The 23,341-nt window shown below is 49.7% G+C and overlaps 1 long non-coding RNA gene across 3 annotated transcripts in view; it reads left to right on the forward strand.

Annotated features, from left to right (window-relative positions):
* Positions 1-23,341, forward strand: part of LOC147709950 (uncharacterized) — a 316,177-nt gene that overhangs the window by 133,544 nt on the left and 159,292 nt on the right. For all 3 annotated transcript variants that reach the window (XR_015295830.1, XR_015295829.1, XR_015295828.1), the window contains 2 exons: positions 851-931; positions 1,030-1,092. This is a non-coding gene — a long non-coding RNA (uncharacterized LOC147709950). The remainder of the gene's footprint in view (positions 1-850; positions 932-1,029; positions 1,093-23,341) is intronic.

Below are 23,341 nucleotides of genomic sequence, written 5' to 3' on the forward strand. Positions count from 1 at the left end.
TTGGGGAGTGTGTACCCATCCACTAGCTCGGTGTATGTATCAAGACCATCGTTGGCCCTCCTTGAGGTGGAGAAGGTGCCCCAACTGGACAGGTGTAGCATATATCGGCGACAGTCTATGCCATGCAGCAGAATGATCAGAGAACACTGACAGGAGTAAAACTGTTATATTTGTTGGTCACGCTGGATCCTACTGGACCCTGCTGCCATTATCATATCAATATCCTACTCTAGGAGTTGCACTCCTCAGTCAAGGGGGTAGCAATGTACTGACTATAGGCATCAAACCCCCCACCCCCGGCCCCCATGTACTTGGGGAGGCTTTGCCTGGCACCCTACCTTGCTACCCCAAAGGATACCCTTATTGTTTCTTATGTTGCTGTGAAGATGGTCTTCGAAGTTAATCTCTTTGTGTCTATTTGCCACTTAATACATCCCTTACCTTCTGTTCCTTTCTTTTTCCCCCTCTGTACTTACCTGCTGTCCCCCTTCTCTCACCCCTCATTTCTAACACCATCTTCTACTCCTCTGCTGTCTGTTGCCAGACTAATTCTGCACTGTTAACAATACTGCATCGCATGCCCCTACGGGCAGCAGAAATTACTAGTATCTCTCCTTTCCTAACCTTTGAAATCAGGATTGTATGGTAATTGCTCGTTCTTTGGGAAGGAGACGTCCTCCTGGCGGGATTGGGCCACAAGAATGGGAGGTGGGAGAAATGTAGTGGTACACTGTACGTCTGTAATAGTCCTTCTCTGAACACCTATATACATATATTCAGTAAAGTCTTTTCTCATATATACATTCGAAACACTTTTACATATATACATTAAAATCTTTTCTCCTTGTAGATTCTTTCCAACCAATTAAGGAGACAAAGAGTAGAGGATTTCTCACCACCCACAGAGGATGTGACAAGTCTATTCAGAATGGTAAGTTCCTTTTATTAGTTATAATAATATGCACCTTACCAGGCTTGTTGAATAGTTTGCTGTTGTTCAAATTTATTTTTTGTGTTGTTCTCCTTCAGGACCTTCAAGCTTACTGCCTCCTGGATAAAAATGATAAGTGAAGCCTTCTCAGAAAAAATAAGGTAAGTGAAATCCCAAAAATGCTATACTGTTTCTACAACAAACACGGTCAGAGCCTCTGTTCTCCAGAAACACTGGGGGAAAACAAATGCAAATCAAATAGGTTTCCACTACTATTAGCAAATGATGCAGAATGAAGCCCAAAAGAGTAACGGACGAAAAACGCAGACAAGAACACTGCTAGCAAACTTCTTCAACTGCTGGCAACTGTGTAGGCTTCTGAGCGCATCCTAATTCACGTCGGGAGCTGTACTGTGAGGCTAGGGGGCAGGGCACTAGTCTTTGATCTTTGGCTCCCAGTGGCACATGCCGGGACCAAATTTCGGCAGCGGCGCGCATCAGATATCAGGACTTGTGGCGGCAATCGCTACAAGGATGCGTCCTTTAAATCCAAATGCATCATCCAGTCCCCTTCTTGAAAGATGTCTTGCAGATGGATACCTTTGATCTTGAAATGCCAGTACATAATCCAGGCATTGAAATCTTTCAGGTTTAGAACTAGTCATGACCCACCGCCTTTTTTCTCCTACGGAAAGGGTGTGGCTTAACAGCTAGAAGGGTCGACTTGGAAGCTGGGGAGCCGGGTTCAATTCTAGCAGGAGGCTCAAACATCCTGTGATTCTCTGCAAATCACTTAATCTCCCGTGCCTAAAAACTTTTAAAAAAAAAGAATGTGCCTGTCTGTAATGCAACTGGTGCTCATGTAAAGCGCTCTGATACCTTTGGGTCGAGTTCACGCTATATAAAACTGCAAACAAGAAAACAAGCATTAGAAATGCAATAGGTCTCGCAGCATTAGAGTTAGTGCTTTTAGAATTGTTTATGGGTTTTTTTGTAAATCTTTAGCATGAGGTTGAGGGTGAGTGAGGGTGAGGGGTTGAGGGTGAGTGAGGGTGAGGCTGAGGGGTTGAGGGTGAGGGTGAGTGAGGGTGAGGGGTTGAGGGTGAGTGAGGGTGCGGGGTTGAGGGTGGGTGAGGGGTTGAGGGTGAGTGAAGGTGAGGGTGAGTGAGGGTGAGTGAGGGTGAGGGTGAGTGAGGGTGAGTGAGGGTGAGGGTGAGTGAGGGTGTGTGAGTGAGGGTGAGTGGGGGTGAGTGAGGGTGAGTGTGGGTGAGTGAGGGTGAGTGTGGGTGAGTGAGGGTGAGGGATTGAGGGTGAGGGGTTGAGGGTGAGTGAGGGTGAGGGGTTGAGGGTGAGTGAGGGAGGGTGAGGGGTTGAGGGTGAGGGGTTGAGGGTGAGTGGGGGTGAGTGAGGGTGAGGGGTTGAGGGTGAGTGAGGGTGAAGGTGAGTGAGGGTGTGGGTGAGTGAGTGAGGGTGAGTGAGAGTGAGGGTGAGTGAGAGTGAGGGTGAGTGAGAGTGAGGGTGAGTGAGAGTGAGGGTGAGTGAGGGTGAGTGAGAGTGAGTGAGAGTGAGGGTGAGTGAGGGTGGGTGAGAGTGAGTGAGAGTGAGTGAGGGTGAGTGAGGGTGAGTGAGGGTGAGTGAGAGTGAGGGTGAGTGAGAGTGAGGGTGAGTGAGAGTGAGGGTGAGTGAGAGTGAGAGTGAGGGTGAGGGTGAGTGAGGGTGAGGGTGAGTGAGAGTGAGTGAGGGTGAGGGTGGGTGAGGGAGGGTGAGGGAGGGTGAGTGAGAGTGAGGGTGAGTGAGGGTGAGTGAGGGTGAGTGAGGGTGAGGGTGAGTGAGAGTGAGGGTGAGTGAGGGTGAGTGAGGGTGAGTGAGGGTGAGGGTGAGTGAGAGTGAGGGTGAGGGTGAGAGAGTGAGGGTGAGGGTGAGAGAGTGAGGGTGAGTGAGAGTGAGGGTGAGTGAGGGTGAGTGAGGGTGAGTGAGGGTGAGTGAGGGTGGGTGAGGGTGAGTGAGGGTGAGTGAGGGTGAGTGAGGGTGAGTGAGGGAGGGTGTGGGTGAGTGAGGGAGGGTGTGGGTGAGTGAGTGAGGGTGAGAGAGTGAGGGTGAGTGAGAGTGAGGGTGAGTGAGGGTGAGTGAGGGTGAGTGAGGGTGAGTGAGGGTGAGTGAGGGTGAGTGAGGGAGGGTGAGGGTGAGTGAGGGTGAGTGAGAGTGAGTGAGAGTGAGTGAGTGAGGGAGGGTGAGGGTGGGTGAGGGAGGGTGAGGGGTTGAGGGTGAGGGGTTGAGGGTGAGTGAGGGTGAAGGTGAGTGAGGGTGAAGGTGAGTGAGGGTGAAGGTGAGTGAGGGTGAGGGTGAGTGAGGGTGGGTGAGTGAGTGAGGGTGAGTGAGAGTGAGGGTGAGTGAGAGTGAGAGTGAGGGTGAGTGAGAGTGAGTGAGAGTGAGGGTGAGTGAGGGTGAGTGAGGGTGAGTGAGAGTGAGTGAGGGTGAGGGTGGGTGAGGGTGAGTGAGGGTGAGTGAGAGTGAGGGTGAGTGAGGGTGAGTGAGGGTGGGTGAGGGTGAGGGTGAGTGAGGGTGAGTGAGGGTGAGTGAGAGTGAGGGTGAGTGAGGGTGAGTGAGGGTGAGTGAGAGTGAGTGAGGGTGAGGGTGGGTGAGGGTGGGTGAGGGTGAGGGTGGGTGAGGGTGGGTGAGGGTGAGGGTGGGTGAGGGTGAGTGAGGGTGAGGGAGGGTGAGGGGTTGAGGGTGAGGGGTTGAGGGTGAGTGAGGGTGAAGGTGAGTGAGGGTGAGGGTAAGTGAGGGTGGGTGAGTGAGTGAGGGTGAGTGAGAGTGAGGGTGAGTGAGAGTGAGGGTGAGTGAGGGTGAGTGAGAGTGAGGGTGAGTGAGGGTGAGTGAGAGTGAGTTGGGGACAGATACATAAAATGTGGATTAAGGATTCTTTTTCTCTTCTACATAAGCGGCAGCTTGTTTCGCGAGTAGCTGAGCAGTGCCAGGCCGGAAGGTTAGCACAGTCTAAAAGCTGAAAGCCATGCTTTGACCCATATGGTATAGGTACAAGTAATATAGTTCTGCTGCTTGTTGGAAGAATTAGTTTGAAATGCAAATGCATGGGAGTGCTTGCGTAAGACTGTCAGGGCCTACAGTTTAATATTTTTTTGACTGCGAGTGGTTAGTTTCTTAAAGACCTGATGGGAGAGGTGTTTGTATGATTCTACTGCCCCGTGCCTCAAATGTAAATAAAGACGTGCTTATACTCTCTGTGCTGAGAAGTACCAGTACTATTCCTTCCAAATTAAGTTCTGAGTACCTGATAGTACCGATCCTTTTAAATCACTGCTTCTGCCACATATAATGGAGCTCACTTAACCCACCTCGGAAGGATGGAAGGCTTCATCTGTCTGTAAAACTAGTCCGTGACATAAAAGAATTTTATTCCTAAACGTTATTCAGCCTGTGGAGTTAAACAAGGTTATACTACAAAGCATTGTGGAACCAGGAGTACTGGTGAGATATTAAAATGGCAGCCGAGTGAAAAGTGGACTAGATTACAAACAAAGGGGGGGCTCCGAGCGAGGGCACTCGGCTACTACAAGGGCGGCGCAGCGGTGGGCACACGCTCCGAGAGGCTCGGGCGCGCTGGAAGTCCACAGGGAACTGGATTTATCGTATATCCGTCTGTGATTACATTGAAGGAGACGCATCTCCGGCAGATTTATAATATCGAATCAAGAGGGACCGATTGCCCCATGCACGGTCTGAGAAGACAATAAAGTGGAAATATGGGCAACAATAAAAGGCGGGAAGCTGCAGAATGCGCGGCTGCCTTTGATAAATATTGATGAGCCGGGCAGGCTGCGGCTGCGGGCGAACGAGGCAGCGGGAGACAGGCCTTCAAGAGGGTCGTTCCGAGGAGGCAGATTGTGATGAAGTGCAGCAGAGGGACGGGAAGCTTGCTTCGAAAACAGGAAGACGGAAGGAAGAGAGGGGAGGGGGAGGAGAAATGCGACACGGCGGGAGGGGGCGGGCAGGGGAGGGGGCGGAGAGGGGAGAGGTGCGACACGGCAGGAAGACGGAAGGAAGAGAGGGGAGGGGGAGGAGAAATGCGACACGGCGGGAGGGGGCGGAGGGGTAAACAAAGACGGACGCGCACGCGCTTTTAAGGTCAATGCGCATGCGCATAAGGTCAATGCGCATGCGCATTGACCTTAAAAGTCACGGGCACTGCAAGGAATCGCCACGATTCCTTGCAGTGTGGATAAAGAGTAGATAACTCGCAATAGTCTCGCTTGCTCGATGCGCATGCGCATCGACAGGCGAGACCTAAAAAGGGAAGATGGGGCTAGAAAAACTGTGAGGGTGAAGTTGTTAAGCTTATAGCCCCTTTCTCTATGAGAGCTTTTATTTCTGATGTGATGAAGTCGTGCTCTTGTTGAGACTCCAACCTGAACCCTTGTATGGACCCTGGAGTCTTGAGTCAACCCTTGCCAATTGTATGGATAAAGACTGGTTCTGCCACCCAAAAGTCTTACTTGTAGCTCCAGATTCTTAGGAGGATCCAGTGGCCCTCTGTACTGCCCTCTTCTGAAACGGTTCTCTCCACTATGGGTACTTGAAGGGTGAAAGGTGGAGTTGTATGTGGTTTGTTGCCCACCACCCCTACCTCATGGCTAAAGATCACTTTGTGGGCCTTGGTAATAACCTCTGCCACAAGCAGGCCCTCTGAAGCGTCTGGCTCTGCGTAGAAGAGTTTGGCAGAAAACTTTCCTGAAGGACCCCTGGGCTTTGTCGAGTGTACTATACATAGCCATGAGCTTGGCCAGTTCCTTAAGAAAATGTGCAGCAAATAGGAGACCCTGGGCTACCACCGCTTCAGAAAATGCCAGCTCGTTCAATTTGGAGTCAATTCTTATTAGGAGCAAACGCCTATGCTCTGTAGATATTGCGCAGTTCATGTTCCCAAGCTAACACATGGCTCTTTGGGCCCATCCCACTAAGACATCTGGGTGATGGGGCGGGGTTGTTGAATGTTTGGCTTAGAAAATCAGTTCAATGATCTTAGTGAGAGGGCCTGTGACAGCCAAAAAGTTGTCCTGACAATTGCGCCTGGCCAGGTCTAGACCCTTTTGGAATACTTATTAAGGGATGTGCCCATAGTTAGATTTACCACAGGTGTTTCGATCACTTTACCCCGGAGATATGGCCTTGAGCATTCAGAGCAGAGTCTGGTCCTGACCTCTTTATCAAATCCTTGGTGTATGTGGGCCTGCACATAATCAGCCACCTCTTTGCGGGGGATCCAGTTGGTGGAGAGAGGGTGGATGCTGTCACCCTGCTCAAAATCAAGCGCCTGTGGTTGTTTCTGGGACTTACAGTGGTGTGTTTTGTGCTTTCTCTTGCTGGGACCTGGCTTGTCCTCATGGTCAGAGATACTGGACACTGAAAAGTTTGAATCCCCAAATTTGAGAGGAGATGAGATGCGCCAGTCATGGTCTCCCGAGAGGGAGTCAGACAGCTTTTTGAATGCTGCAGTGTGGGGGCCTCTTACTGATGTGGTCTTGGATTTGCCCTGTCGAGAGCCTGGACAGTCATCATCTTCAGTTAGAGAGGGGTGATTTGGGATCCATCCTTGCTGACTGGAATAGCCTTGTAGGTGTCAGGTAATAGGACCCAGAGCGCTAACTAGGGCGTCGTTCACTGACTGCTGGACACTAGAGTACAGTGCATTCATCAAGTTCTGTTTAAGACCGTCCTCAGGGTCCTGATCCATTTCTACATCAGATGGGTCATACAGGGCCATAATGGTGTAAAGACGTCACCAATTGGACCTCAGAATAGGGATGATCAACTTCAAAGAAGTCACTTCAAGCAGGAGTACAAAAATAAGAACCCCAGGCAGAGAATTGAGAGTGGAGGGAGCAGCCTGCTTGCACTCTAGGTGCAGGCCTGTTTAAAATTGTTTCAGCCCTGCTGGAATTTTATCAGGGTGACTCTGGGGAAACAAACATTTCCTGGACCGTAACTGGGGTCCCCAGCATCTCCTAATCTTCAGCATAGAGGCTCCAGAGGAACAGGCGATCCAAGAATGGGCCAAACGTCACTGGAAGGCCGGCCTCTAATGGCCAATAGAGGGAGGTATTCCCGAAACGCCCCGTTAATGTCTTTGGGGGAGTAGAGGGTGGCTCCTCCTGGGGCCAGCAGGCGGGTAAAACCCCCCGCTCTCAGGGCGGACCAGCAAGGCAAAGAGTTCCCCCAACTTCCCCTCCGCCTCATGAGCACGGCTCACATACTTCTTATAGTTGCGGCACTGTAGGCATTCCAGGGCCACATTGTATAATTTTCAAGCCTCCTGCAGCCGTGAGAGCAGTTCTGATTTGCTTTGCTCTTATTTAAATCATTGATATCACTACACTTCCGAATTACAAAAATAAAATGTGTTTTCATAATTCCTGATATGTTGAAATTGTTATACTATTTATTTACAAGATATTTAAATTTGTTAGAAAGCAAACCTGACATCCTAAAGCTTTTACAATTATTGTCAGACAGCGCCCTTTACAAAATAGTCTAACTGCAGTAAGAGAAAGAAAAGTAAACACCATTTTCCCGGACAAGCTAAGCAGCAGGGAGGTGGAATCCCTATAGCCCGACGGGCAGGACATATTGTTTGGGGTCAAGGGCAACAAGTGTTCATGTGTATTTTGTCTTTGGGACAAGTAGGCCCAACCCCCTGCAGGACAAACCCTTTGGCTGTCAGTTTGCAGTACCACATTATGGATCAGGGAAGAGCATTGTTTGCAGTTAAGGTAATATTTCTGTCCATATGTTAATGCTATTCAAACTTGTATTTATGGTTCATCATTTGATTTCTTATTAGAGTGAGCGCACTAAGTAAATGTTGCAAGCTCTGACTGCACTACTGACAGTGGTTCTAGTATAAGAATGTGCACATACGTTTTTTAAAGTTTGGCAATATGAGGCTATGTATAATGCTCCCAGAATGCTCTCTGATTTGATTCAAATGTTTGAAGAAGCTTGAAAGCAAGATTGATGATTCTCTTTCAGGGGATCCTCATCAATAGTCATAAGCACTGAATATTCCCGCCCATGTGCGGGACCCCGGAAACAATATAAAAATATATATGGAAAAACATATAAATCTCGCTCCACATATATGTATGTACATATATTACTTTTTCACATAACAATGCAGCCCCAAAACTGAGGCTAAACAATGTAATCACTCATACATGCACTGAAATTAGCAAGGAAATAAAAAACACATTAGGTCCAATAGCCCTTGAACTTTGTGTTTTAATGAGTAAAAGCACTCATAAATCCTGAGAATTGCTAATAAATAGACATTGTTAGCCACAGGCTGCACTGAAAAGAAATAACATAGAAAATGAAAGCATTTTCAACAAAAACTGGCACCGTGCCTTTAAGGCAGCCATGACCCCAGGCTTCCCATCATGCCTCAGGGGTGACAGTTAGGTCAGTTCTTCTTTCCGGCTCCTTCTGTCAGGACCCTGGTTTAACAGCTCCCACCTCTTTTTGACTTTCTGTCAGAAATTCTTGGTGTTTTTCTTCAATTTTTGATTTCACTCGACGGTTTTTGACCTTGGAGGGATACTGCTGCCTTTTTTGAGTACAAAAAAGGTAAATTTTTGTCAAAATGCCTTCGCTTTTTGATCCCTGCCCTTCCTGTGGGAAGAAGGCTAGGACTGACACACTTCCTGTGTGTATCCTCTGTCTCCCTGAGACACATTCTGCAGCAGGATGTGAATACTGCAAGACTTTGTCAAGGAGAACACACAAAGATAGAGAAAGAATTCGAATTTATGGTCTTTCTGAGAGATGTAGGTCTCCTAAGAGACAGAAAAAGCGAAGGACGCGATCAACGTAGAGAGAGGTTTCTACTTGCTCTCATTCGGCGTCGGGATCGGCGTCGATGTTGCAGACTTTGAGCCACCTTCCTTCGACGACGAAGACTTCAGCGTCGAGTGTCAAGGTAACTTTGCTGCCGTCGACCGGGCGACGGGCAGCGTCGAGAGAGAGGTCTCCGTTTGAGCATAGGAGCTAGACGTCGAGACAGCTGCTGTCGAAGCATCATATCCAGTCTTCGACGTCGCAACTTCCTCCATCGACGCCCAGTCTTTGGCGTTAGACGTCGAGGCCGCCTCTGTCGGCGTAAGGTCATCGACGCTCGACCTCGAGACACCCTCCGTCGTTGCCCAGCCAGCGGCGTTCGACGTCAAGGCATCCTCCGTCGGCGTATAGTCATCGACGATCGACATCGAGGCATCCTCCGTCGTCGCCAAGACATCAGCGTTCGACGTCGAGGCATCCATCAGAGTCCATTCAAGGGTGATCAGTGTCGAGACACCCTCCGTCGGCGTCCAGTGATCGCCGCTTGACGTCGAGAAGGCCTCCGTCGACGTCACCTCACCAGCGTTCGACGTCAAAGCATATGTCGTCGAGACAAGTCTCTCCAGCACGATCCCAGAGGTCAGAGTCTCCGTCAGCCCTTGGCGCAGTCTCAACCAGCAGTGTCGTAGCAGACCAAGACGTTGAGTTTGCCAACTCCGTCTCCAGGTCATGGGCCTCGGTCGCAGAAGTCTCCACGATCGACTTCAGCGGCGGAAGGAGAATCTGTCGCAGGGGGACTATCTAGATCAAAGGAGCACTCTCCAGTGAGCATGAGCCATCCTGCCAAGCGGAAGAGGTCTTTAGAAGATCGTGGCTCTCGGAGTCACACGAGATCCCCTTCGCCTGTGAGCCTTTCTTCATCCTAGTCAGGCTCTCCTTCTCATCATCATTCTCCGGATGTGGTCATTTATTCATGCAGCAGTGAGAGATCAAGGCGTTCCCCTGCACGTTCGCTGCATGGCCAGAAGGATGTAACACCTCCTGCAGGTTCACCAGCAAGAGGCACTGCGCAGAAGTCGACTTCCATCAGGCTGTCTCCAAGATGGAATAGGCCTCTTCATCACTGGGCTCCAGGCAAAGAAACAGCGGCCAGGATGCAAGAATACAGGCCGTTTCCTAGACCCAGAGACCGATCACGCTCCCAGGTGCGACTCAGAACGATCACGCTCCCGGGTGCGGTCTAGCAGGCGAAGAATCAGATCTAGGAGCAGGAGAAGGTAACGAAGATCCCCGACTACATCTTCTCCTACCCGCTCGCATAGAGATTACTCCCCTACTTTAACGGACATTACTCCATCAAGAATATCCCCAATTGATGACATTTTCCCTTTTCAGGACATTCTGGGCAGAGGAGCTCTGAAACTGGGAGTGCCCTTGACAGCTCCCCAGATCAAGACCTGTAAATGTGTAAATGTATTGGCATTTATATAGCGCACTACTTACCCGTAGGGTCCCAAGGCGCTTCGACCGCTGCAAAACCCTTCCTGGCTTCCCTGAGAGATGGTCCCTTAATGGGTATCTCCAGGGTGAGACCAGGCATCCCCGGCGGTCTGGTGGGGCCGTTAGTGAAGATGAGGCAAGCTAATGCCCAGAGTTGCCGAGTGTGATCGCTGATCAGAGTGGGCACCGAGGCGAGAGAATTATCGAGTCCGCTGACCCTGGTCCAGAAACCTGCCGCGCCGGGAATCGAACCCTGGTCCCGGGCCGTCCTCTGCTCTCGGGTCTGCCGCCTCTAACCAGTGAGCCACACTACTTCACTACAGACCTCAGTGATCTTTGAAACACTGCACCACAGGTCTGCACCCAAACCTCTGTTGCCTCTCAAAAAGTACAGCTCGCCAGAGGAGGATCCTCTGTTCCTCAGGGCAGATCCGCCCTCAGACTCAGTCATCATCGCGGTGGCAAAAAAGTCTGGTGCGGTAGCCTCCTCCTCCACAGTACCTCCGGATAAGGAGAGCAAGTCACAGGATTCGTGGGGAAGATGAGTCTGTAATACTTCAGCCTCATTTCTTAAGGTGTCCAACGCGGAAGCCCTTTTGGGGTGTTATGATAGGTCCCTGTGGGATTCCCTGCAGCGTTTTGTAGAGAAACTCCTGCAGGAAGACCGTAAAGACTTTGAGGAGATTCTCTTGGAAGGCAGCCAAGTCTCAAATCAGCGCCGCAGTGGACGGAGCTACCCTCGCAGCGCATGGATATGTGCATGGAATATCTGCAAGGAGATCCTCCTGGTTGCGCCTCACAGCTTTGAAACCAGAGGCCCAAGCTCAGATCTTGAACTTGCCTTTTTCAGGAACTTCTTTGTTTGGGGCAAGTACTGATGAGGAAATGCAGCGCATGTAGGCAGAGTTGGACACTCTCAAGGCCGTAGGGCTTGAGAAGGAGTTAAAAAGAAATATCGCTCCTACAACAAGGGCTCTTCTAAACAGCGGGTTCAAATCCCTCACTGGCAGAAGGTTCAAGACCAGCAGGGACAGCAGAAGTCTCAGTTCAGAGGCAGGCGTAATTGCAGAGGAGGAGGGAATCAGCACAAGGACAAAAATTCTAACAAAACCCAGTCCAAACAATGAGTCCTTCCTTCCCCCAGCGCCGTAGACCACTCCAGTGGGGGGGAAGCATCGCGCATCACATGGCAGAGTGGCAAGCCATTACGAAAGACCGTTGACTACACTTCAGAATGGATACTGTCTTTGTTTCCATCGTTTGCCTCCTTCAATTCCTCCAATGCCAACATCAAATCATCAACTACACCTTTTAAAAAAAGAGGTAGCTACACTCCTCAAAAAGTCAGCCATCGAGAGGGTGCCAATGTCTCAAAGGGGGAAAGGAGTGTACTCACGATATTTCCTGGTCAGACAAAAGGGCCAAAAGGCAGAATACAGACTCATTCTGGACTTCAGAACACTCAACCTGCATGTCAAAAAAGAAAAATTTTGCATGTTGGCGCTGCACCAAATATATTGAAATGTGGGTAATGGGCAAGGTGCACAGCAATTTATCAGTAATTTTCACAATCACAGTTCTGTTTGATGCTAGTAAGGTTGGGTGCTCCTGCAGGTAATATGTCCGTCCGTCACGTTAATAAATTGCTGCTGGATACGTGCAAACATAAATTATGAATGCATCCCTGCTGTTAGGGCGCTCCTTAGGTTCTTCAAACGAGACTCCATAACAATTATCATTTGTTTATTTTTCGTTTATTTTTCAATTATTCTTGTTGGATATTTTGTCATATCATCAACGGCTTTTTTAAACACAGTATTATTGCTTTGTAAGATCCATCAAAATCTTTAAACGCTCCAATACAACGATGATCCTCATTGTCCCCGACTGGCCGAGTCAATGGTGGTACACGGACCTGCTTCAGCTGTCAGTGACTCCTCACATGAGGCTACCATGCAGGCCGGACCTGTTATCCAAGATGAACGATGGATTCATCATCCCAACCTTCCGTCACTGAGCTTGGCAGCATGGCTCCTGAGGTCATAAAATACGGCCACCTAGGACTGCCGCAGGACTGCATGTCCATCTTAAAGAGGCGAGACGTCATTCCACAAGACATTCTTATGCATGCAAATGGAAGCGCATCTATATGTGGTGTATGCAAAATGGTCATAATCCTATTAAGAGTCAGGAAGAAGCAGTTCTTCCCTATTTATTGTATCTGGCTAAGGCAGGGTTAAAGTCTAATTCTATTAAGGTGCATTTAGCTGCTATAACAGCTTATAGGCGTCACCTGCTCAACCTTCTTTTTTCCAGTTGCCAGCTGTAAAGGACTTCCTGCAAGGGTTGAAAAAAGTGTACCATCCAGTACGTCCTCCTACTCCTACCTGGGAGCTGAACCTGGTGCTATCAAAGCTAATGGGTCCCCCTTTTGAACCCATTCATAAAGCTACTTTACAGCACCTTTCCTGGAAAGCTGCTTTTTTGGTGGCAATCACGTTAGCTCGTGGGGTGAGCGAGATCCAAGCTCTCTGTTGCAAGGAACCCTATACTGTGTTTCATTTGAATAGAGTGATACTAAGGACACATCCGTCTTTTCTTCCAAAAGTCGTGTCAGATTTCCATTTGAATCAGACTATTTCTCTGCCCACTTTCTTTCCCAATCCCTCTACTCCATCTGAGAGGGCTTTGCATTTTTTGGATCCGAAAAGGGTTTTAAAATTCTATCTGGATAGGTCCAAGTCTATACGTCAGTCTGATCAACTATTCGTTAACTATGGATCGATCAGAACAGGTCATGCAGCCTCGAAACGTTCCATTTCGAGATGGATCGTTTCATGAATCAAGCTTGCTTACCAGTTGGCGCAGAAGACTCTCAGGTTTTCTCCCTAGGCGCATTCCACCAGGGGTAGAGCTGTGACTGCAGTTTTTCTCCATAATGTGCCCATGTCTGAGATCTGTAAGGCGGCGACTTGGAGGTCCATCCATACATTTACCAGACATTACTGTCTTGATTCTGACACTAGAGCAGATACACAGGTAGGCCAGGCCTCCTTGCGGAACCTGTTTAGCAGCTGAATTCTTAGCTGTTATGATTGGTTTTTGGTTGGGTCATGTACTTCTCATTTACCTGCAGGTGGTTGATGGGCTGCTAATCTATTCAGTGCTTATGACTATTGATGAGGATCCCCTGGAAGAGAAGGATAAGTTACTTACCTGTAATCCTAGTTCTCTTCCAGGGGTATCCTCATCAGGTAAATGAGATTTGTACGTCTCCGACTTATGGTTGAGCCCTGACTTCAGGGTTTTGCAAAGATCAACTGACCCAACTGTCACCCCTGAGGCATGATGGGAAGCCTGAGGTCATGGCTGCCTTAAAGGCACGGTGCCAGTTTTTGTTGAAAATGCTTTCATTTTCTATGTTATTTGATTGATGCTTTATTTCGATATGCACATATCATAAAAGCAGTACAAAAGATAAAAACAGCATGTCAAAAAAAGTAAGACTGCACATTTAGTATAAGAATAAAACACATTAGATCAGCATAAATTAGATAAAAAGAGAATTAAATTGATATGGACAGTCTTCTAGTTCTAATCAACCAAGCCCATTTTAAAAACTTAGCAACAGCACAGACAATGGGAGGGGCTGTGTTAGTTAAGAGAATCCGGAGTGCAACGGAGTGCTGGCGAGTACCCAGTTCTCTGCAGATGGGACCGAGCCAACGTGATCTGGGGCGACCGTAGTCCGGGCATTCAAAAAGAAAATGAGGCACCGTCTCTGGCTTGTCGTGACAAAGAGCACAGAAGCATGATATAGGCTGGGATTTATTCCACCTAGAGCAAAAGTCGGCCAAGGGTAGGGTTCCTAACCGAAATTTAATGTACAAGGACCTATCCATAGCCACTGATATAATGTCCATGTACGGCTCATACATGACAGCGTCTTTTAACAGCAGAAAAGCTGCGGTGGTTTTGCAGTGCTGCTGGCTTCTCAAGCGCTTCATACAAACCCACTCCCAGAAAAGTTTTTTTAAAGTCTCCTTCGGAGGAGCGGAGTGGCTATGCCAGCATGAGTCCAGGCCTAGGTCCCCTAAAAGGTGTTTTATATCCTTCAGCCATTTGATGCTACGCCAACCGTCAGAGTGCATCACCTCTGCCAGACCATTGGCATAGGATTTTAGCTCCGGGACCCTCCACAAACGTGCCCAAAGCAAAAGGGGTCGAAGCCGAGCCTGGTCCCTTATGGCTTTGCAGCCAGTGTCCATGAGCACTGGGATGGTCGGGCTACTCGATGGAATGGCAAGGAGATCCTTGATGAATTTATTTTCAGCCTTGCTCAGTGAGTCAACTTTGCCCGAGCCCCACAGTTCCGCTCCATAGAGTGACGCAGGGACCGCACGTGCTTTGTATATCTCAAGTAGAGGGGCAACACAATGTTTTGAAGAGTTGTTAAACTCCTTAAGAAGAGCGCCCCCCACCCTTTTGTGGGCCAATGTCATTTTGTCAATGTGGGCGGTCCAGCTCATCACATCGTTCAGTCGGATTCCCAGATAATCAAATTCTGCCACTCTTTCTAGAGGTATGGAGTTCAGGATGGGAGGGCGGCCAAGTTTGCGAGGTGGATGTATAACTAGGTACTTAGTCTTATCTACGTTGATGACAAGGCCCTTAGTGGTACAGAAGTCCTGAAAGCGGTTCAGCAGTGTCTGGAGACCTTGGGGGGTTTTAGAGATGAGGAGGGTGTCGTCGGCGAACAGCAAGGTTGGAATTTTTACTCCTCCCAGGGTGGGAGCGTCTGCTGGTTCGCCCAGTAGGTGATCTACCACCCCGTTAATGTAGAGGGAGAATAAGGTAGGGGCCAGAACGCAGCCCTGCCTTACTCCCCTCTCGACCCTGATCTTGTCGGTCTTTTCCCCATTCAACCCCCATCTAACCTGGGCATAGGTGTTGGTGTGCAGGTTGATAAGGAGGTTTAATATATACGGGGGCATCCCTAAACCGTAAAGGACCCTCCAGAGTTCCTCCCTAGGTACCAGGTCAAAGGCAGTCTTAAGGTCAATAAAGGCCAAATAAAGACTGCCTTTGCCCAGCACCACCACCTTCCAGTATAATAACAAGAGCCTGAAGACCTGTTCGATAGTTCCTGTACCTGAACGGAACCCGGCTTGCATATCGGACAGGATGTGATTATCGTCCACCCATTGGGAGATCCTCCCCAAGATGGCTTTCCCCGCCAATTTCTGGCTTGAGTCTATTAGGCTTATAGGCCTATAATTCCCGGGTAGATCCCGACTGCCCTTTTTATAGATGGGGACCACCTCCGCACCTCTCCAGGAGTCTGGCACAGGGCCTCCCCCAATGATTGCGTTGAGGAGTGCAGTGATTAGTACCCCCCATTCTTCCGGATAAGCGCGGAGGATATCGCCTGGTAAGCCATCCGGACCAGCTGCTTTCAATGGAACCAGGGTTTTGATCTGCTTTGTTACATCCAAAACAGAAAAAAGTTCCAGGTCACGAACTAGGGTAAAGGGTGGGAGGTTAAAAGAATCGTTAAGTGGGCCTTCAACAGCAGAGTAAAGTTTTTGGAAGTGAGAGAACCAAGTCTGGGCATTGATGGTACAGGTCCTCCGGGTATCGTCAGGACGGTTCCTTTTGCCCACCAAGTCCCAAAAACCTTTGGCATCTTTCCCACGACTGGCAGCCAGGAGGTCCTGCCAGAAATTATCCTCCCACTCCATCCTAGCATTTTTTTGGCAGAGTGCATAGTATCTTCTTGCCTCCCTAGCCTTGGACGGTAGTTTGGACTTGACTGCCTCAATGAGAAGTGACTTCGCCTCCCTACACTTCTGATTGTACCAGCCCTGTCCCGATCGTGAGCCTGGTTTCCTTCTGCTCGGATTAGCTGGGATTACAAAGAGGTCACTAATAGCCTTAGATATGACACAGTACCTAGGTGCCACCTCCATCAGCCCTTCCTCTTGGGGGTCGAGATTGACTAGGGCTGAGGCAAGGAGCTGTCTAATGGCAGAAGTTTTCTCCTCTGAAAGTGCCAACTTCGCCCACTTTAGCCGTCGTCCACAGTTTGTAACCACTGACAGGTCCGGGGCGGGGTTACTAGAAAATCTACTCGCGGTGATATTAAGACACCTGTAGGACAAGGTGAGGGACAGGAGATTGTGGTCACTCTCAACCGATGGTACAATCACCATGTCCTCCACCATGCTCCACAGGTGTATGTCAAGGAGAAAATAGTCGATCCGTGACATGTGCCCTGGCCTGTTGTAGGTGTGGGCCCCTGCTTTGTCGGACCTTGTCCTGCCATTAGCAGCCCTGAGACCAAACTCCATAGCTAGTGAGTTGATCTGGAGGGCCACTTCTGTCCACTTTTTAATAGGACTAAGCTCGAGGGGCGGAATCCCCCACCCACTATCATATTCCTCTTGGTCTGTTAGAATTTCTAGGTCCAGAGGCTCAAAAGTGCAGTTCAGGTCACCCGCCAACAGGGTACAGGACCTATAAGAAGATAAGCGGAGCTGAGCTTCCAGACAGGCTATTACTGGGGATTCTCTACCCCCCTTTGTGCCTCGGGCGTAGATGTTAAAAATGTTTAAGATGACTCGGCCCTGGGAATTTCTCAGCAATATATTAAGGAGATCCGGGCAATTAGTGTCCCGCTCCACCACCCTGCAATTAAGTTTTGAGGCCACCCAGATGAGTAGGCCACCCGAAGGGCGGCCCCTACCAGTTGCACTATGTACTGCCGGCAGAAAGTGGGTGGAATATCCCGCCTTGTGCAGGGGCACCCGACTCCAGGTTTCCTGGAACAGGCATATGGAGTATTGCTCCACAAGCTCGTTCCAGTCCGGCAGCGCTAGCTTCCTCTCGAGGCCCGCCACATTCCAGCTGAAAACCCTAATCGGGGGGTCCGTCACAGCCGTAATGCGACAATCCTCAACAGGGAGCGGTATGTCCAAAACACCCCCACCAGGGAGGCTAGCCAGTAGGTTAAAAGATGCCCCGGTCTCCCCTTGCTCTTCTACAAACTCGGCTGTAGCCTGAATTTGCGATGAGGACGAGGGGCTATTTGTTTTAAGGTAAGCTATTGGCTCAACAGCAGGGCTCGGAGCCACAGGGACCTCCCCGGAAACATCCCAGAGTCAGCAACCCCAGGATCCCCAGTTCGGTATCCCTGGAGCTAGGAATAGCTGCTGTGGGAAAACTCCCGGGGGAGAGTGGCCGTGAACGGTATTCTCCACAGGAAATTGGCCCCCAGAACTGCTGATGTGGGTGGGTTGCCCAAGGTGAAAGGAGGAAGAGTTCGTAATGGACCGGGGGTAAAAGAATGTTAAGTCGACTACGTCGATACCCGTTCCAACCTTGGATTGTCCTTGGGAGCATATCAGATGGGCAACCCTAACATCTTGGAAATTTATCACCACGCAATCCCCTTCGAGAGATTTTTTCCCGTTTCCAATCCATCCCACCCTGCGTACACCAAGAATTATACCATCCACTCCCGAAGGCAAGGGCCTGTTGGCTCTCAGCCAGTGGATGACCTTATTCTTAAGTGCCTGATGGTTTTCCTGCTGGGTACTCCCGATAGGGGGGACTTTGGTGAGGATAACAACATACGGGTGGCACTCAGGGGGGAGGTTAACTGGGGGACACTTTCGTCTGATATTCTGAGGAAAGCCTGAGGGAGGAGGGTTTGTGGGTGGGACAGGAATGGGTATAGCCTTAAGGGTTGATGCTATGCCACCAGTTGTAACAGGTGAAGGGGCCCCAGTTTGCGAAGTTGGGCCCGTTCCTCCCTTCTGATGTTGCCTTAGGCCTTGAGTAGGTGCCAAGGTTGTTACTACTGGGGGAGGGATAGCATGCACTTGGGCAGCATGGGTGGAGACATTCGGCCTTGTCTGCCTAGGGCCATCCTGAGGGGCAACCGAGACAGTATTCCCAGAGACTGGTCGCTTGGGCGGCCGCGGCAGCTGCTCTCCTGGAGGGGGTCTCTCTGGAACCTCTATCCTAGTGTTCTTATCTATCCTGTCTGTCTTATTCTCACTGAGCTTTGGCTGAAGTTTGAACAGGGTTTTGAGGGAAAAGAAATTATCCCTGGTTGCCTGTTCAAAGCAGTCGAGCCTATCCCCCAACCTCTTGACTTGGTCAGTAAGTGGTACCAAAAGAGACCTGACCAGCTTCTCGATCGACTCCAGAGAGGGACCCACATTGGCTAGGTCAGGCGCTGATGGGACCAGCAAGGAAGGTAGTACTGTGTCAGCTGCAATTGGAGCGGTAATGGGAATCCCTGAAGATACAGGTCCTACGGCGCCCGGGGAAGAAAGACCCCTCTGGGGCGGGCACCTGGCGTGCTTAGTAAGCGAGGGTGGACAGCCCTTTCGAATGTTAATTGCCCTTTTCCCCTTCCTTTTGTTGAGCCCCTGAGTAGAACGAGTCTTAGTCGGAGGTTGTGGGTCGAGAGCAGGAGCATCAGGGCAGTGTTGAGACTGGTTGCCAGGTGGACATGCTATGGAAGACTCGGTGCAGGGCTCTATAAGCACAGCACAAGGGCTGGTGGAGTGATTACCAGTCTGCGAGCTTTCTGCCCCATCTGTACCACCCTCTAATGGTGCAATGTAAGAATCCCCAGGTAGGTCCCCAGGCAAGCGTGCAAGGGAAGTAGAGTTTTGTGAGGACAACACTGTTGCTGGAGATGTGCTTTTGGAAGGAGGAAAGTCAAGAGAAAGGCGCCGTTCTGATATGGCGAGTTCATTGTCGATGACAGCCGCCACCCTAGTAAGGAACTTGTCCATAGAGCCAAACATAGTGCCCCCAGGGGTACTTTCACCGCCACCCCTCAAGGCCTTACCGGAACGTGTTGACATGCTGGGTTCCGGCCCCACAGTGAGGCACCACGAACTGGGACCTGTACGGTGGATGTAAGGGGGGTGGCCCTGCCCTGCCTCCTCCTGCCCCGGACGGCCACAGACGGCCCGCCCTCTGCCCGGGCTCCGCCCGGCGCCGTCCGCGCGCGTCCGCGACGCGGAGGGAGTTCCGCGATTTTGAGCACCTCCTGGTGCGCGGGACAGGAAGTGGTGGTGGTATCCGGCCGCTAGGGATGCTGGGAACCGTAGTTCCTCCCCGCGGCAGCCAAGGTGGTAGGAGGCGCCGTCAACGGGGATCACCAACGGCGTCAGGAGCCCAGCACCCAGCAGCAGCAAGCAGGAAGCAACAGCAGTGCCCAAGGGTGAGTGCGAACAAACTCCTGCAAGGGTCCCCGCTCCACCGAGGGAGCTCCGCGATTTTGAGCACCTCCTGGTGCGCGGGACAGGAAGTGGTGGTGGTATCCGGCCGCTAGGGATGCTGGGAACCGTAGTTCCTCCCCGCGGCAGCCAAGGTGGTAGGAGGCGCCGTCAACGGGGATCACCAACGGCGTCAGGAGCCCAGCACCCAGCAGCAGCAAGCAGGAAGCAACAGCAGTGCCCAAGGGTGAGTGCGAACAAACTCCTGCAAGGGTCCCCGCTCCACCGAGGGAGCTCCGCGATTTTGAGCACCTCCTGGTGCGCGGGACAGGAAGTGGTGGTGGTATCCGGCCGCTAGGGATGCTGGGAACCGTAGTTCCTCCCCGCGGCAGCCAAGGTGGTAGGAGGCGCCGTCAACGGGGATCACCAACGGCGTCAGGAGCCCAGCACCCAGCAGCAGCAAGCAGGAAGCAACAGCAGTGCCCAAGGGTGAGTGCGAACAAACTCCTGCAAGGGTCCCCGCTCCACCGAGGGAGCTCCGCGATTTTGAGCACCTCCTGGTGCGCGGGACAGGAAGTGGTGGTGGTATCCGGCCGCTAGGGATGCTGGGAACCGTAGTTCCTCCCCACGGCAGCCAAGGTGGTAGGAGGCGCCGTCAACGGGGATCACCAACGGCGTCAGGAGCCCAGCACCCAGCAGCAGCAAGCAGGAAGCAACAGCAGTGCCCAAGGGTGAGTGCGAACAAACTCCTGCAAGGGTCCCCGCTCCACCGAGGGAGCTCCGCGATTTTGAGCACCTCCTGGTGCGCGGGACAGGAAGTGGTGGTGGTATCCGGCCGCTAGGGATGCTGGGAACCGTAGTTCCTCCCCGCGGCAGCCAAGGTGGTAGGAGGCGCCGTCAACGGGGATCACCAACGGCGTCAGGAGCCCAGCACCCAGCAGCAGCAAGCAGGAAGCAACAGCAGTGCCCAAGGGTGAGTGCGAACAAACTCCTGCAAGGGTCCCCGCTCCACCGAGGGAGCTCCGCGATTTTGAGCACCTCCTGGTGCGCGGGACAGGAAGTGGTGGTGGTATCCGGCCGCTAGGGATGCTGGGAACCGTAGTTCCTCCCCGCGGCAGCCAAGGTGGTAGGAGGCGCCGTCAACGGGGATCACCAACGGCGTCAGGAGCCCAGCACCCAGCAGCAGCAAGCAGGAAGCAACAGCAGTGCCCAAGGGTGAGTGCGAACAAACTCCTGCAAGGGTCCCCCAGTTTTTGTTGAAAATGCTTTCATTTTCTATGTTATTGCTTTTCAATGCAGCCTGTGGCTAACAATGTCTATTTATTAGCAATTCCCTGAATTTATGAGTGTTTTTACTCAAAGTTCAAGGGCTATTGGACCTAATGTGTTTTTTATTTCCTTGCTAATTTCAGTGCATGAATGGGTGATTACATTGTTTAGCCTCGGTTTTTGGGGCTGCATTATTATGGGAAAAATTAATATATGTACATACATATATGTGGAGCGAGATATATATGTTTTTCCATATATATTTTTATATTGTTTCCGGGGTCCCGCACATGGGCAGGAATATTCAGTGCCAATGAGTTTGATGAGGATACATACCCCTGGAAGAGAACTAGGATTACAGGTAAGTAACTTATCCTTCTTTGCTTTCAAATTAAAATGTTCATAAAAAAAATGCAAGCAGGAAAAAGAAAACATTTAGCTAAACCACTGTAATTTTGCAGGTGCCATTTATTTGCAGCATCACTTAGTAACATGCGTGGATGTATGCTATTTCCCAAAAATATTCATAATAGAAAATCAGTGTAACCAGTTTCAATAAGATTATGGGAAATTGTCTGAAATTGGTGGTCAGCTTTTTAGTTTTGTCAATGTGTGAATTGTTTTATCATTTAGTTTTTGTAAAACCGTATTGGTATGGAAGCTGCCAGGCCCTCACCATTATAACAAACATTGGCAAAAGCAAAACATTTTTGGTCTTAAAAAGCACAGTAGTTACTGGCACTTAATAAAACAACTTTGTGTTCTGATATGCTCCTTGTGAAAGAGCAGAATGCTGTCACTCACAGTGAAGCCAGCAGATACAGAGAGCGAGAGACAGAATTTTAATAAACACAAAAGATCATGGTCAACACCAGACCAAATTAGGTGCCCAATTATTAAAGAAATTCTCAAAAGTGCACCCATGGTATATGCCCTTGCATTAAGTACAGCTATACGGTTTTCGTGAATTCCCAAAAATGTACAGAAGGACAAGAAATAGTACTCCTAGAAAATATTTGTGAACTGCATTTTAGCATGAGCACATGTGCATGTGTAGATTTACTCATGCGAAAATCTGCGTGTTTGCAAGTTCACTTTCTCATCAACCCCTTTTTACCCGAATCTGGAACTAGGTTTACGTCTGCCATTGTCAGGAGTAAATTTCCAACATTTCTCAGTATGGGAAAACATTAGAGAAAAGTTGTTGAAAACCCTTAAAACATGCAAGTTAGTGGGTTTGCACAGAGTCAAAAGGACATTTTAAATCTGGAATTATTGATTACCACTACTTTCAGCACCAGTATGTAGAACTGCGCAAACGTGGCAACATAAGGGGATTGCAAGTATTCAAACACTACTATGGTATGAGCCCTGGCATAATTGTAGAGGGTATATCAGCGCTCTTATATAATGAGATTGTTGCCATAATTTCTAGGCGCACTACATGACACCAAAGGGACAAGTGGATTTTGTTACAGGACAAATAGATTTATGAAGCAACTTGTCCCATGGACAAGTAGATATTTTAATAAATTCCATACCCCTGGTAAAGCAGCAATTAATAAAAAGTCAAACTGACATTTGACCTCTGTCACTGAACATACAACACATTTGTCAAGCTAAAAACAACATTTAAAGGCATCTTTATTACTCATTCCCTTTCTGAATGAGCAGAACACCTGTTCCTTTGCAGGTCAAGTTCACTCGCCAAAACGCACCAGTTGCTACCAACAATATCTCGACCTGATCAAATCAGGCCCGCAGTGTATGTTGTCTAAACCCGCAGATCCTATATAGGTGAATAGGAAGTACATGACACTACTATTCCAAACAGTAGAAACAATTTCTCCAAATATATTAGATTTGGCTGATTAAAGGCTGGGTTTGTAGTAGTCAGTGGAGAGAAGTTTTAACAACATTCCCACTTATTAAAGTAATTAAGCTGGCCCGGGCCCAACTGGCTTGTCCATATCAGAGACTAAGTTTGCCAATACTCCAACCCTTGCTGCTGCCCCGTTACTCCATAGCCTTGCCACTATTTAAAATGTGGGTTTCAAGGTGCAAATCCCCAATATTTTCTGCATCACAGCTCAGTAGGGAGCTAGCCTCACGCATCATAGCTGAATAGGGAGCTAGCTTTGTGGGTGTCACTACTAGATGTCAGTGTCTTCCTTCTTCCATGCTCTGCTATGTCCACAGGAAACTTTAACACCGTATAGTCTGCACACGTGGGGTTGCCCTTAGTTCCAAAGGTAAAATAGCTGTTTGTTTTCTCAAGTTCTTTAACCCGGCCACAGATCAGCTTCCCCCCCCCTTGTCCTCACAAATTGCAAGATGAGCCTTAGGTTTAGCAGACACACAAACTACATTTATTTTTGTTTCCAGCCCCTTGCACTGATCTTTAGCATAGCATTCCAAGGTTTTCTTCATTGGGGCTAATAAATTGCAATTAGATTTGTGTTTTGACTTGGCTAAAACATACATGGGCCGAACAAATTTTAAACTGGGAAAAAAATGAACTGCTACAGAAAGGCACTTTCATCACTAGTGC

The sequence above is a fragment of the Lissotriton vulgaris genome, chromosome 5, assembly GCF_964263255.1.
Source record: "Lissotriton vulgaris chromosome 5, aLisVul1.2, whole genome shotgun sequence".
Classification (NCBI taxonomy): domain Eukaryota; kingdom Metazoa; phylum Chordata; class Amphibia; order Caudata; family Salamandridae; genus Lissotriton; species Lissotriton vulgaris.